Here is a 13,556-nt window from a genome sequence, read left to right as displayed (position 1 = left end):
TACGCGACGGCCGCGTCTGCTGCCACCGGGTGGCATGAACTTTTTGAGGGCCAAAACGCTCGGTTCACCAATAGCCGCTTAAAACTGGCTTGACTTGGCTTAAATGTATGAATAGACGGCAACAGAATCGCCCTGTTGGACATTTTTTGGGGACGTTTACGTGGTGAGAACGAAAGGTCTACCGTAAGGTTCCTCACTAACTTGTGAGGATCTTTACCGTGCGGTGGTTATTTCTCCGTGGTCTTTGCTTGACAGGGAGCTGTATGCATTCGCGAGAACTGCCTCTGCACATGGCTACGTGGTCTCGTTCTGTAGTACTGTCTCTAAGCAATGTGGTAACGACTTGCCCGATCATGAACACCGTGTGTTATGCTATTTGTGGATGTATGCCGTACGTGTATGCCTGGTAAGTGCGTGTGTTGCGTAAGGATCGATGTGTCACTTGGGTGAAGTGTATGCTTGTGCCAAAACTTTCATTGAAGCTTCATCTTGCGTAACTGCGTGAGACAGATACGAAATGCACAAGTTGGAAGCGATGGAATATTAGCACGCGTTCACACGACATTATTTTCCAAGTGGCTTAAATATGCTGTCGCTGATGTCGATAATCGGTTTTCTAAGCTATGTCTGTGCTTTTGGGTGTATACAAAAAAAAAAAAGGAAAGAAGATTGAAAATATGCTGGGAGCACTATAAATCTCCGCTCAAAATCGCCACCTTAAGCATCTTCTTAAAATTGAACAGTGCCGCAAGGCAGTCGTGCCTTGCGGTGAAGTGCACGCAGTGTATTGCGGTATAACATACATATTGCGCGCGCTCATGTGTAAATTGGAAATGTAGCACTGACATTGGGCCTCGTGTGTGCACCTAAATTGTACTCGCGCTATCCTCGGTCTCATCAGTGACGATGCGGCAGTCAGTATCGTCATCATCTTCAGCTTGTGTAACAAGCCCAGAAAAATTTACCTAGTAAAATACATTTTGTGGCAGGCAATTCGCAAGGCATTCAGATTTTAGTTCATTGCAAGATTAATTCAAAACTGTTGCATGGCACCTTCAAATAAACGAAACATGCTTATCAGAGGCTTCAGTCGTACTTCAAAATTTGTGCCATGCCTCAAATTGAAAATGATTATAAAGGAAATATATAGTACTAAGGTTGGGTGTAGATTACCATTCACAATTCAATTACCATTCATATTTTAGAAACTTAGAAAATTTGTAGCTCATGTTTTCCTATCAAGTAAGCACGAAAATAACTGTTGAAGAATGGTCTACAATTACTCGCACAGTTTGCAAGAAATAAATCTTTCAAACCTGTGTCGTGCCAGAACTAAGTGCAAGGTGGTTCGAGGAAACTGGTTATGACCCGACATAATAGCGCATGTTCGAACGTCTTACATGGGCTGCTTGTTGGCGAAATGGGGTGGTAATTAGGTAAGTGCCTGCATGGATCTGCACCAAGAGACAAAACCTGCTACATCTTTTTGGAAAATTTCATTATTTGTGTCAAGCATGCGTGCACTCTTCGTTGTTGTGTTCTCTCAGGGAGCAAGTATATGGCATGCGCTTGAAATCCATACGTTACCCCTGCGATTCGGAGATGTCATCACAGTGGACATGAACGTGCAATGTAGTTGAAAACGTTGCTGGGCACCAACTTTCTTAACAATTTGAACCCGCATATACTACAAAAGTTACATTACTTCAGCCAAATAGTTTCTAACTATTGTGGTTACTGTCAGATGAAAGTAATAATGAGCTAGTTGTGCTTGGACAACAGACTTGCTTGACCGTATTAAAATACAGTAATTTAGTACCTGCATATAGAACTGACCATTTAGTTATTTTTTTTTAATTTGTGGTCTTATTTGTTACAGTTTACTTTCAAAATATTTTATACAGGGTGGTTAAGTTTTAAGTCCATAAAGTGCACAAATTTTATCAGCAGTACCGCATGCTGTACAATCACTGTTACTTGTCCTAGAAAGCATGGTGTTCCACTATTCCGGTATGTCTCGGCTGGGCTTCTCGACCTTGAGGACTGTACATGTCAAACAGTTTGCCAAGTGTAGCTACTTACTCCCCCATAACTCTAAATTTTGTCGAGCCATAATGAATAATGGGCAGTAAGGACCTGTTACAAAACCCTTTTTTTATGAAGCGCTCAATAATCAGGAACCTAACAATTCTGTACATAAACGATGACAGCAACCACTTTTCCACACAATGAACAATTAGTTTTTACTAATAAAAGCAATAATATAATCGGACCTGTTTTTTTTTTGGAATGTAAATACAATGCATAAAAAGTCTTACCAGTCTGTGCTTCAATATCGTAGCTCAACTACCACTGAAAGCCAGAGTCATTTACAAATACCATGTGAATTCCCAATTCCCGGAAAGCAGTAGGTAGCTCCATATAAATTGAGGATGTCTGCAAAAAAGCAAAAAGTCTACGTTTATGTTGAGCAGAAGTCCAAGTGAACATGCATGCATATGTTCATGAACTAGTTCCCCTGTAACATGTGGAACAGCTCTAGCTTAAAAGCTTCAGGCGGCTTTTATGCTGCTCCAAAGAGATTTTAGTTGCTCAACAAGCTCCGGAAATGCCTTTCATGAGTCGCGTCGCTGTGCCTGTTGAGTCTTTAAAAAAACAGGTTTGAAGGGGATGCTAAAATTTTTTTTTGAAGGGTTGAGTAGCAGAGAGCATTACTTTATTAAAGTCTTCAATTTTATTACCTCAGCACTGAGGCTTGCAGGTATGTTAAATGAGCATAGTCACATGAGTAACACCTCAGAGGTCAATAATTTTTGGGTTGACAGCAAAGTATGCATGAGACAGGATTATGCAAATTGCAGAAGTAGAAGTAATGAAGTTGTCGAGAAGACTTTGTTAACAGTACATTTACAGGCTTCATGCAGAATTTGCTTTCTAGCAAGGTGAATTTACTTTTGCTGCTGCTTCCGATGGCATCATTGCACTTCATAAGCACTGGTTTTATGCACTGCACGTGACAATCTTGTTTTTTCAAGGTTCATGTACTGATTAAAAAGTATAGGATCAAGAAACCTTTCTTAAGGCTTAATCAGGCTCACCATAGAGGTAAGTGGTGAAATTTTAGTAAGTTATATGTAGGAGGTCTGTGTACATAACATCATAGTAATCTTGCAATGCTGTAGCTTTATTTGTGTAACGAGTAAAGCTTCTTTTCCTGTTAAAAATTTCTGCCAAGCAAATTCCAACAGCAGGATTGGCCCTTGGGTAAAGCAGGTAGTAAAAGTGAGCTTATTCACAAGCCCTTCAAGAGTACCCACTGAAGGAACTAGTACCTATAAGGTGAAAATTCCAGTGCACCAAGAAGGACAATGGAGGACAGTGCAGATTAACATTTCAGGAGTGTATCTTCTGGACATTATCCTTCTCTAGCCACAAGCTTGTATGGCCAATGTTTAGCAGACTCCTACTAACATAAACAAGGTATAAATGTTATTTCTCTATTGCAAGATGACACACCATATATTTTTTGAGAGTCTCCTCACCACAAGCCCTTACATTAGCCTAAAGATATTTTTTTCTACGGTGCCCTTTTTTGTCCTAAACAGTTGTCTCAAGCAACAATATGCACATTGTGACAGTCTAGCTGGTGACCACAGAGATGGCTCCAGCCATCATGATGTGTACTCCACTCAAAATGTAAGACACTGCAAATTTATAGTCCGGTGTGCGTGCATAGGACCTTGAACATGCAAGCAGTGGCCACTTCTCTTGTGTTCTCTGCACTTGCGCATGCTTGTCGCACACCTGTTCAAGATTGCGACAGTGAAATTAGTTCTGGCTATGCTGTCTTAGAGGTAAGACTGTGTACACCCCCAGGAACACCATGGTGGAGCGAGCAGAGGTTCATATCAATTGTAGTAATAAACTGGCAACACCATGGTGACATAAGCACACTTGCAATAATTTATTACATTAATTTATTGAGGCAGACATCGCACCCCTAAGCCTAGTTGTGATCTCTTTGTTATTGTCTTCATAGTTTTCCCGTTGGTCACAGCACAGGAAGAACAATTTCTTTGTGGGAGCACCATATTTTAAGCTTGCATGAATCCAATGAAGCACTGTGCGAACAGATATATTGAAAATGTCAATACTTCGTGTCCTATAATTGGTGAACTGGTTGTCACATTCAGCGGGTGATCCTGCAGGAGCTCTAGCATATACTCTAAGGTCATTTTGCATCAACAATGCCACATACAATAGTTTAACAATAGTTGTTAATGTGCAAGATGGTGCATAGCTTCAGGAAGGTAATTAAGCTAAGGGGGAAAATTCTAGATGTCTAAGCACCACAGGAAAAATAAAAAAGCACAGGGAAAGAGCGTCACTCGCAGCTGAACTACAGAAAATATTTACACCGCACCACACATTTGCATCATCTATAATTTCCCCTAATAATGTTATACCAACCAGCCCAGCAACATGTACTTCCAAAGTAATAAAGTGCAGAATGACACTAGGACAAGAAACACAGGACGCGATTTTACTGCCATCTATCTTTATTTGTGCAGGGTGTCTACCAACCTGGAAAAGTCAGGGAATTGGGGCCTTGCTGGAAAACTGGGGGAACTTTGGTAAAACCTGGCTAATTCATGGAAACTGGTGGTAGTCCGTGCCACCATCACAAAAATAAGCATTACCCTTGATCAATACACATAAGGTCACTCCTTCAACAGCAGCTACAGTGAACAACTAGAAGAGGCCTGAAGAAAAGGCTATGCATAACTGTTTCTTCTTAGTGTACAAACAAAAGGATACACTGACCAAAATAACACAAAGTTTATTGACGTTTGGGCACCCGATATTGTCCTGAATGACAGCCATGAGAAAGGTACATCATATTTAAGTATGACTAGGTGCGTGATGTAAGCACCGAAAGTATATGGTCAGTGTTCCATAAATCTTATTGAGGATATGTGCAGCTGTGTGCATGTGCAGGGATTCCAGGTGCCGACATGATGCAAGCTTGTTTTCTCCGACCAGAACACGGTTGCTTGACCAGTCAATTTGAAAGCCTGTATATTCCACATGTTCAGCGAGGGCATTCAAGGCCGCCCATGATTTGGTGACTTCATATTCCTGTTGTTTAACTCTTTTATTGAAATCACAGGTCTCATAGACTGACATGTTGTCACACTCGTGGCAGACTACAGTATATACAAGACTATGGAAATTTCCGCTCGGCAGCTTGTTCTTCCCATTGACTAAAGCATTCCTTAGCTTCCATGTTGGTACATGCACTATTTTGATGTATGTTCCTTCTACATATGACACACCATATCTGACTTTCCAAGCACAGCATTTCTCACATCGGTAAATTTGTGCATATTTGTCGTGGCCACAATTTCGACTTGGCTTGAAGGCCTTTTAGTTAGGTGCTTATGTTAGAACTGCCATCACAAGAGGTTTGCTGGGCTATGTCTTGCCTTTTATAATATTACTGCTAATATTATTATTGGCGATGCAGCTGCAAACGTCCTCCGCTATACACTTATTGCAGATATTTCAAGAGTAGCACACTCTCTTCTCAAATCATTTTCTTGAGATGGTGTTATTATATCCATGAGTATTTTTTAGCATTATGTTCATAGAAGAGTACGTAAACGAACGTAGCACGAATGTAACCAAAACACGCAACTTAGCTTCACAAAAAAAGCCTACTGGCTTTTTCAGCTTGCCTTTGTTGTGCACAGCATGGTCACTCCTCACAACGGTGTTCATACTGTCTGAGACGCATCTGGAAGCTAAGTTGCCTATTTTGGTTGCTGGCAAGGAAGGCTTCTTTTTAACTCTAGATGGCTCTATGTATAATGATAAGGTAGCCACTGCTTTGGAAAAAAGCTGAATAAATCATTTTCTGAGCAACTGTAGCCAATCAATTTATGTGAACGGACACGCATATTCACTTTCACATGTAAAGTGGTGTTTCCCAGGGATCAATCCTCGGGCCAGTTTTGTTTCTCATTTACATCAACGACATTAGACATGGTTTATCATCTACTGTCAGATTATTTACATACAATGACATCATTTATAAAAAAGTTGACAGCACCCAAGCTAACAAGTCATTATAGTTGGACCTTAATAAAATCACATTTTGGTGTCACCAGTGGCAAATACAAATTAACACTTCCAAAACAAAGGCCATGACATTTACAAGAGCACATAAAACAGAAATGAGTCAATATGAAATTCAAGCAGTCCCCATTGAAAAAGTATCCCTGTTTAAATATCTTGGAATTCAGTTATCTTCTGACCTATCTTAGAATAAACGCATCGATATCATAACTAGTGAGGTGTCAAAAGCACTTGGATTTATTAAAAGAAACCTTTACTTGGTGAACTATCCCTCTAAAATGCTAGCGTACACTACACTTGTTTGTTCAAAGATAGAATATTGTCGCGGTACAGCGCGAACTCTTGTTGTTGCTGGATTTGCAGGCGTGCTAGTTGCCTTGCTTATTCCGCTCGTTCTGTAAACATCTCGGCGTCCGGTTCGATGTCGTCGCATTCGTGCGCTAGCATCACATCTAACATGGTTCGTACTTCCCTTCCGTGAATTAGGCTGAACGGGGTCATCCGGGTTGTTTCTTGCTTGGCCGTGTTGTATGCAAACGTGATATACGGCACGATTTCATCCCTATTTTTGTGTCCGACGTCTACGTACATTGAAAGCATGTCTTCAATTGTTTTGTTCAGACGCTCTGTAAGCCCGTTCCTTTGCGGGTGGTAGGCGGTGGTCTTTTGATAGGTTGTTCCACTCAGCATGAGGACTTGATCCAAAAGAGCTGCCATAAATGCGGTTCTTCTGTCTGTGATTACGACGCTTGGTGCACCATGCCGCAGGACAACGTTCTCGATGAAAAATAGTGCCACCTCCGCTGCTGTACCTCTCTGAATAGCCTTTGTTTCAGCATAACGGGTAAGGTAATCAGTCGTGACAATAACCCAGCGGTTCCCAGTAGTGGAAGTAGGAAGTGGGCCAAAAATATCCATGCCAATCTGGTCGAATGGTGTTCTTGGGACCTCCACGGGCTGCAGGAGACCAGCTGGTTTAGTCGGCGGTGACTTCCGTCGCTGGCAGTCGAGGCAAGTACGAACATGGTGTTTTACGGCTATGGTCAGTCTTGGCCAGAAGTAGCGCTGCCGTACTCTGGCCAACGTTCTCGTGTAACCTAAGTGGCCTCAAGTCACCTCGTTGTGGCATGCTTCGAGTACTTCGGAGCAAAGGGCTGCTGGGATGACGAGCAAATACGCAGATCCTGTCGAAGAGAAGTTTCTTTTGTATAGTACTCCGCCCCGTAAGCAAAATGATGACAGTGCTCTTACGAAAACAGTTGGTGCCTTCTGAGATCTTCCCTCCAGGTAATTAATTAGGGTAAGTAACTCAGGGTCGCCACGTTGTTGCTGTGCAATAGCAGCCGACTCAAGCACACCGAGAAATGCTGTTTCCTCCTCATCGGATAGATTTGCCGATTCGATGGGTGAGCGGGATAGACAGTCGGCATCCATGTGGCGGTTCCCTGACTTGTGTACGGCAGTCATGTTGTACTCCTGCAGCTTGAGACTCCAATGCACTAATCTCCCGGTAGGATCTTTAAGATTTGTCAACCAACACAGTGAATGGTGGTCGCTGATGACATTGAAAAGGCGGCCGTATAAATACGGGCGAAATTTTGTGACCGCCCATACCACGGCGAGGCATTCCTTCTCAGTCGTGGAGTAATTGGTCTCGGCGCGTGTTAGTGTTCGGCTTGCATAGGCGATTACTCTTTCTGTGCCCTCTTGCAGCTGCACAAGCACAGCTCTCAAACCAATATTGCTGGCATCAGTGTGTAGCATCGTTGGCGCTTTCTCACCAAAGTGGGCAAGCACTGGAGGCGTCTGTAGTCGCTGGCGCAAGTTCTTAAAAGCAGCTTCCTCTTCGTTGCTCCATTGGAAAGCAACGTCTTCTCTCGTGAGGCGGGTTAACGGTGATGCGATGCGTGCGAAGTCCGCAATGAATCGCCAATAATACGCACATAGTCCGAGGAAACGTCAGACAGCATTCTTAACAGTCGGCACCGGGAACTGTGCAACAGCTGCGATTTTTTCAGGATCAGGACGAACGCCTGCGTGACTGACAACGTGGCCAAGAAATTGCAGCTCTTCATAGCAAAAGTGGCACTTTTCAGGCTTCAACGTCAAGCCCGCGGACCGTATGGCTTGTAAAACTGCCTCATGCCTTTAAGGTGCTGGTCAAATGTTGTGGCGAAAACTACGACATCATCAAGGTAGACCAAGCAGGTTTTTCACTTCAACCCAGAAAGTACGGTATCGATGAGTCTTTGAAAGGTAGCAGGCGCTGAGCGTAAACCAAACGGCAAGACTTTAAATTAATATAAGCCATCTGGTGTCACAAAAGCAGTCTTCTCGCAGTCTCTTGGGTCTACCTCGATTTGCCAATACCCACTCCTTAAGTCCATCGATGAAAAGTAACGAGCATGTCGAAGTCTGTCGAGAGAGTCACCTATACGAGGAAGTGGATACACATCTCTCTTTGTCACCTGATTGAGTTTTCGGTAATCTACACAGAAGCGTAGGCTGCCGTCTTTTTTTTTAACGAGGACTACAGGTGATGCCTAGGGGCTTTTTGAGGGCTGAATGACGTCATCTTCTAGCATTTTGTCGACTTGCTCTTGTATCACTTCGCGTTCCTTTGGAGCCACGCGATAGGGGTTTTGGTGAATTGGTCTCGCCATGTTCTCGGTAATTATCCGATGCTTGGTTAGTGGCGTGCGACCAACTCTTGATGTTGTCGAAAAGCAGTCTTTGAATTTGGCCAGTAGCTCAAGAAGCCTCTGTCGCTCGTTCTTAGGCAAAGTAGTGCTAATGTCGAGAACTGGTGCTTAAGAGATACTTTTGAGTGTCTGTATTGCTGTATCAAGGCACATATGTATTTGTATCTCAGTAGTGAAATACTTTTACAGTGTACCGCATGTATCGCGATACTATCCAGGACACGGGTATTTCGTTTTTTTTTTTTTTAATGAGCTAAGACGTGTTGACAATGGGGAAAAAAATTTCTGCTGTGACCTTGGCAGTCCACGGCAAGATATGCACCCACCATTTCTACATTTCTGCTGAGGGCAAAACTCAAAAAAGAGTGAATAGAATGAAATATTTATTTGATGTTTTGCACGAGAAAACTGGTGAATGGGAACCTGGAGTGTTGCGTGAGGCATGAGTGCCATCTGGCGGTAATCTCAGAAAACGAAAGGATGGCCTTTGTTATAGTGGGCATGCAGCATGCGTGCAATCTTGGAGGCCATATTTTGTAGATTTCAAGATAGGTAGCAGGACAGTATCGTCTTAGCAAAGCGTACGAGACTCGCTTTTTCGTGCGAAGCGTCGCATTGTCAGCTGCAGTGCTTAGAATTACTTTTTTATGCCTTTTCTAGTATAAATAAACACAGTACAAAATATCGACGTGTTGATATTGTGCCTCAAATATGCTCAATATTTGCTTTTTATCGACAATCGTACAAGTATGAACGCAGAAACTTGAGCTATACTGGTGGATGCTGTGGATGTGGTCGTACTTGAGCCTTTTTGCTGACAGATAGACCAAAATTTTTGCGTTGAAGTATCCCAAGCAAGACTATCATATTTAAGGAGAAAATATATTTACAATGAAAGAAGAGTAAAAATAAGCACATATATGCACTTACAAACTCACACAGATAGGTAAGTCATATGTCCAAGAAAATATTGAATTGGTTTGCAAAGGCGGCATGATCAATGAATCAAGTGATGTCGCCCGGCAGTGTGTTCCAGTGATGTGTGCTTCTAAGTAATGTGAGTGTTGATACATAATTGTGCGTGCCAAAAAAGGGTGTATTTTGAATTGGTGATCAATATGTTTCAAAATATTATGAGGTGTGTTTGTACAAGCTTCATGAAGGCACATTTACTATGATAAAATGTACGAAAATGCAACAACAGTGACGACAGTCTGCGTTTTTCAAGAAGGGGTAATAAAAGTGAGTGTGTAATATCTGTAGTGCTGCAGTTGCAAGAATACTACTTGGTGATAAATCCTGCTGCTTCATTTTGTATTGATTCTAGTTAATTGATGAGATGTGATTGATGTGGGTTCTAGATGATGAATGCATATTGACGCGTGTGTACTGGTGGACCAAACGACGATAAGGGGATTTGGCGGACATCAGGTATTGGAGCTCTGGTTGATCGAAGATAAAGAAGGTGATCTTGCTGTTCAGCTGCTGAGAGTCATTGTGTCAACATTTATCTGCCTTGGTTCGCACTGTACGGCGACACTGGTAGAGGTTCTGGGCCGCAACCCTACCTAATGCTCCATACTCCCACTGGGAGCCGTTCATCTAGCTCGGACGCATTGTCACCCATTGCAACTCCCATGCAGCGGTTCAGTCGGTGGCTGATACGCCTCGCTCCAGAGTTCACTCCTTCCACGGAACCTCGCAGGTGCCGATTACCTCTCCAAATGGCCAATGCCAGTCCGCAACTGGCGCCCCAAGTCCCCCCGCCGACACAGCCTTCACAGGTAACCATCTTTCAACTGCTGGTTCCCGGTCACTTTAGTGGAGGCGCCCATGAAGATGTTGACGACTGGCTTGAGCACTATGAGCGTGTCGCCAAAATTAATCTATGGCCTGAACAAGAAAAACTCTTACGCGCCTATTTCTATCTTGACGGCGGTGCGAAAATTTGGTATGAGAACAGAGAAGCCAGTCTGTTAACTTGGGGCGACTTCCGACAACAGCTTGTCGACACGTATGCCAATGTCGATCGACGCGACCCTGTGCAGCAGCTGTTGGAGCTACGGGTTCAAAAACCCAATGAAAGCGTTGCTATGTTTGCTGAAAATATGACTCGTCTATTTCGTCGAGCTGACCCGAACATGAGTGAAGATAGGAAGTTGAACTACCTCATGCGCGGCGTTAAGGAGCAACTTTTTGCCGGGCTACTGCGCCACCCTCCAAGTACCGTAGTTGACTTTATCAAGGAGGCTACGGCTATTGAGCGGGCCCTCCATTACGATGCAGGCAGTATCATTGAATGTCTAGCAGCGTCCCAATCAATGATGCCACCATACCTGAGGATCAAAGCTCCCTGCGAGACCTCATTAGGGAGATAGTTCGCGAAGAACTGCAAAAGTTCCGGACTCCAGTTGCTCGAACCCCCGTTGCGTTCGTTGCTGAGCTGGTACACGACGAAATCCGCCACGCGTTTTGTACCGCTGGTCCTGGTGACGAGCACCTCCCATGAGCTATGCCGACGCTCTGCCACGTTCACCATCTGGTACATCGCCATATCACCCAGTGCCGACGGCCCCTTGGTCACCGCCGCAAGAGCAGATCCTGAGCCGACTGCCAAGCCAACCGACGTACCACCAACCGTCCACAGCAGCACCATGGACATCGTCGCAAGAAGGGAGGCTTAGACGTCCACTGCTCCGAAGAACAGACGCATGGCGCACAATCGATCGACGTCCACTATGCTTTAACTGCGGAGGTGCAGGTCCGTCATTGCTGGCACCGCAGTCATTCGTTCCGCCCTCTTCGAACATGGTCTGACGATCGACGTGCGAACGAAGAATACATACCACGCCGGGAGAACGCCTCTTTCCATGGAGCCCGTTCTCACTTTTACGAATACCGTACTTCTGACGAGGAGGCAATACCTACCCGCCAGCCAGGTTTGGGACATCAATCCCGCTCTCCTTCTCCCGCTCATTCACCTTCGTCACACCGGCGTACCTCCGCGGAACTTAACGCAAGAAGGTCACCCAGCCGGCGACGGGGAAACTGAGGGCGGCGATGTCCGGGTGTAAGGTTGCAGGCCATGAAGATGACGACGAAAAGCCCCCATTACACGACGCTGTAAATCCGACAAGACGTGAGAGGGACGACATTGTGACCGCTGACCTGAGTGTTTTTCTTGACGGCCAGAAAGTAACAGCCTTAGTCGACACCGGTGCCGACTTTTCTATCATCAGTCAGGACCTCGCCATCCGCCTCAAGAAAGTGAAGACACCGTGGACAGGCCCTCAAATAAGGACGGCAGGTGGTCAGTTATTGATGCCCTCTGAAAGATGCACAGCGAGAATTGACATAGGAGGTTCTTCTTTCGTTGCGTTGTTCTCGCCGCATGCTGCAAGGATCTAATTATTGGTATGGACTTCTTACGAGAGTACGGCGCCGTCATCAATATCCCAGACAGTTTGATTACATTCCGCAACAGTTCGGGCACACCTGATTGTACACAGCCGCGACCAAACCAATTGCGTGTAACTGATGACGATGTGGTTCTCCGGTTCTCCCCCCTCGATCATGCACGCTTGTTTCTGTGGCAGCCGCTCTCCAGTTTGACGGCGAAGGAGTAGCAGACCGAATAAGCTCGCTCCTCCTCACACATAGCATTTCCGTCACAAGAGGTATCGTCAGTGTCGCCACTGGACGCACGGACTTGCTTCTGACAAATTTTAGTGATGACCGCCGGCACCTTCCAAAAGGCATGCCCGTCGCTTACTTCGACGATATCACAGACGCAGAAGGGTGCTTGGCAGTAGTCGACGAGGCGTCAAAACTTGATTAAATATTATTGCGATACTACCGAGCCCTGTGTGTGCCCCACTTGTAGAAAACAAATATCAAATATTGACATGTTGATTCGCACATGTGTGAAATAGCCGAAGCATTTTTCATTAGATCTAACAAGTGCAAATGTATTCCATGTAACACTCGTCTAGATGAAGAACATAAGCTCTTAGAGAAGACATGAATCATTCTGTGTTGTAACATAATCATTCTGTGTTGTAACACGTTTTGTGTGCACATGTACACATGTGCACACAAAACTGTGCACATGTGTACATGTGCACAGTTTTGATGAGTCAATATTTTGTATATATGTTCTTTCCTTTTCCAAATAAATTTCAGTTGTGAAATCGGTACTGTGACCCTTTTCGACTGCTTCTAACCCGTTCCTTTGTAAAACATTCTACAGTGAACATTCACCAATTTGCCTAACTTACGATTCTGCATCTTTTGTTTACCTATGGAATCGGGGAAGCTGTTGCGGCCTGACAGATTCCTTTTTTCCACCCCATATTCAAACATCAGCACTTCAAACGCTACCCAAGCTTTTATTGCAGGTGTCTGAGGACTTTTATTGCGCTCCACGTGTCAGAACCCAGAGAAATAAAACATGAACAAGCATGTGTGCATTGTGTAAAAAAAAAGCGAGTGAAAGAAAGGATAAAAAAATTTTGCTGTATGAATTCGTTCTTGCGACGTTGTTGTTAGTCGTTGTCAAGACAAGGTTGCATGAAATACGTAAGTACTCCTTTTTGCTGAAAAGTATATTTTAGACGTGTAAAAATTAGATGGGGATGCAAATCATTAGTAAATACAGCAGTCTAGGTCAAGATAATCTAATCCAATCCGAAATGGCCTGCAGGCTACAGCCATTAT

Source organism: Rhipicephalus microplus, chromosome 4, assembly GCF_043290135.1.
Source record: "Rhipicephalus microplus isolate Deutch F79 chromosome 4, USDA_Rmic, whole genome shotgun sequence".
Lineage (NCBI taxonomy): Eukaryota > Metazoa > Arthropoda > Arachnida > Ixodida > Ixodidae > Rhipicephalus > Rhipicephalus microplus.
The sequence above is the reverse complement of the archived record's forward strand: the minus strand, read 5'-3'. Positions refer to the sequence as shown.